This window comes from Nanorana parkeri, unplaced genomic scaffold (genome assembly GCF_000935625.1).
Source record: "Nanorana parkeri isolate BGI_ZX_2015 unplaced genomic scaffold, ASM93562v1 scaffold1878, whole genome shotgun sequence".
NCBI lineage: Eukaryota > Metazoa > Chordata > Amphibia > Anura > Dicroglossidae > Nanorana > Nanorana parkeri.
Window position 1 is genome coordinate 34,228 of NW_017308146.1, and position 3,258 is coordinate 37,485.

Genomic DNA, 3,258 nt, shown 5'->3' on the forward strand with positions numbered 1-3,258 from the left:
TTTTTGACCCCCCCCCCCGGACCTCCTGGAGGGCGAGCGGCTGAGCTACCGAGCAGAGAGGGAGGAGTGACTGAGTGGCAGATGGGACATGTAGTCATTCACAGAGCGATCTCTGAAACCAAATGCATTTAGAAGCACCTGAGATTCAGGGAAGGGGGGGAGGGCAGTTTGGGTTTCGGGGATGGTGTACGCAGCCATGATACCCCCTACATATAGGTGTAACATAGGACGTGATCTAAAATGTGGACTTGGCCTTTAATGCCTCCTTTCTCTTACTCAAATACCCAAAACGCTTCTCCCAGGAGGCGGCACTACGGTTTCCCTCTTTGGCAATCGTTCCCCAGGGGCGGGATTGAAGGCTCATCCCTTCCCTATCCTATGATGAGGGTTACAGCCGGAGAACACGACGAGGTCTCCGGGGAGCCGCAAGATGTAGATGAGTCTCGAGAATCCCGGAGAACGCCCAAAGCGCTTGTCATCAACGCGCGGCGAGTATGCGCGGCAATATCAGAGCAGCACCTGCATACAGTAAATGTCACGGCAGAACCCTCGCCGGGCGGATACGGCGCTCACGTCTCCGAGGTGTCGGGGGACAATTTTCGGGTACTTAAAGGGAAATGCACGCCGATGTCTGTGCAGGAAAACGCAGGACGTGTGTTCTTGTACATGGCGGAATCAGGGCCGGATTTACTCTCTCTGCCGCCCCAAGGCCAGGTTCCTCAATGCGCCCCCCTGTATGCAGGCTGTATACAAGTTATCTCTGCAACATCTCTGGGATCACTTGTACAAAACAAGTGTCAGCTTCCCCGCTGTACATTTAGCTCTGCTTGCCCAAAGTTGTTTTCTAAATGTAGAAAACCACTACCCGCCCGGCACCCAGGACTGCATGTCCTAGGCATTGGGAGATAGGAATTCCACACCCCTGCTGCCCCAAGGCCGGGCCTCGGTTGGCCTTGTGGGAAATCCGGTCCTGACCGGAATCACAGGGTTCTTCTCCCTTGCAGGCTTGTGTTGAATGTGTTGTGCGGCAGAAGAACATGTCGTTCTCAAGCAATAAAGTAGACAGCACAGGAAGTTATGAGCACACTGGATTTCTTTTAGCACCCTGTCACCTCTCCTGTGCTAGAGTGACAACGTTCACTCACTATACTGTATCTACGGAGGAGCAGTGTTGTCACCCTAGGCTGCTTGTTCCTGCTTAGGACTACAAACCCCACCACCACCGCCACCTAATCTCCATAAATCCCTGCCGCCACTGTCGCCCCTCTACCCCTGCCGCCCCTCTACTCCCTGCTGCCCCTCTACTCCCTGCCGCCCCTCTACTCCCTGCCGCTCCTCTACTCCCTGCCGCCACTGTTGCCCCTCTACCCCTGCTGCCCATCTACTCCCTGCCACCCCTCTACTCCCTGCTGCCCCAAGGCCGGGCCTTGGTTGGCCTTGTGGGAAATCCGGCCCTGGGCGGAATCCAGGAGGAAGAGATACATAGTAACTTATCAATCTGTCATTCGTTACATTTCACGTCCGGTTCCTGTAAATATTGTTCTGATCCGTAAGGGGGATCAGATCGGGGCGTTGTTTCCCGTCTGTAGACGGAGGACACAAAACGTTTCCTTTGTGTTCTACGGCGTCTCCGTTTCTCGCCGATTACGCCGCGCGACGAGCCAAAAGCAGAAAAAATAAACGTTATGGACTGTTTATAAAACGTCAGCGACGCATTCCGGAGATAAATAACATGTTTAGAATAATTATTCTCCCGCCAACCCAGATCCTTCATATCAAAACAAAGTATATTCATTATTCCCTTTGAAATAGGACGTCGGCAGACACGCCAGGCCTCCAGATCCCAGTTCTGAGACACGCATTCGCCGCGCTCTGCCAGGCGCCGTCGCCGAGGAACGCCGCCCGGGACTGGGTGTCGAGCGTCTTTCAAAGGACTGCGCGCCAAGAGAAAAAAGAGGGGGAGGGGTGTTCAAAGGTGTCGCTGACATCTGAAGATTTGTGTCGCCCGCCCTGTGATTGTGTTTGGGGGTCAGCCAATCAGATCTTTCTCCGTGTCTTGGGGCCCGGTTGAGAAATTTGAGTAAAATTCTGGTAATGGACCAACACGGAGAAGATGCAGCACGCGTGATCCCGGTGGGGCAGCGCTCTTCCCTATCCTTCCCCCGCCGCACCGCGGTCTTTATTACAAGAGGGGGCGGAGACAAGACCAGTCACCCTGCACAAGGATAGAGAGCAGCAGTGGGCGGTCTTTATTACAAGAGGGGGCATGAAGAGGAGAATCTCACAGCTGCTCCGCTCTCATCACCAGCCGGCCTCCATGCCGTGCGATCTTCCCTGCCAGCGGTGACATGAACCTCCCTCCTGGTTGGCGGCACGCTGGAGGCTCGGCACTGTGCGGTTCCACATTTGGCAGTCTGTCGCTGAGGACGAGGCCGGGACGATGGCAGCAGATGCGAGGACACGGTTCCTGCGTACACGATGACCTCATTGCGCTCCCCGCGGCCCCTCTAACTCAATAGACCTTCGCTGGCTCCACAGATTGCCGGATGGGGGTCACCGGGTGCCAAGACGTGCCGGACGCATCGCCGCCGCCGGAGTCTGACCTCCGTCCATCCTCCCGGACCGACAGTGAGGAATACAAGGAACATGTCGGGCCGGATTTTTATTTCCTTCACATGAAACGGATTTTATTCCTGCCGGCGGTGGACGCGTTCGCCGTTTTCTGGTCGCTCTCCGGCGCTGGTCACCAATATTATCGTTTCTTTCCTTGTTTGGCCCCAACGAGCTTTCCTGAACCGGCGGCTTCCCGTCAGACGAATCCGGATGTGCGCGATTTATGATGTGATGGCGGGACGCGCGCAGATGTGAACTCGCCGTAACCCATAGACGCAAAGAGGACCTGTCACTGGTCAGAGACACCCTACCGCATGTGAGAGGACGGCATGAAGAGGACCTGTCACTGGTCAGAGACACCCTACCGCATGTGAGAGGACGGCATGAAGAGGACCTGTCACTGGTCAGAGACATCCTACCGCATGTGAGAGGACGGCATGAAGAGGACCTGTCACTGCCGGAGACATTTTACCGCATGTGAGAGGACGGAATTAAGAGGACCTGTCACTGGTCAGAGACATCCTACCGCATGTGAGAGGACGGCATGAAGAGGACCTGTCACTGGTCAGAGACATCCTACCGCATGTGAGAGGACGGCATGAAGAGGACCTGTCACTGCCCAGAGACTTCTACCGCATGTGAGAG

At 55.6% G+C, this 3,258-nt stretch overlaps 1 long non-coding RNA gene across 1 annotated transcript in view; it reads right to left on the reverse strand.

Moving 5' to 3' along the window:
* The window catches only part of LOC108800009, a 32,933-nt gene that overhangs the window by 29,183 nt on the left and 492 nt on the right, over positions 1–3,258 (reverse strand). The window lies entirely within an intron of this gene.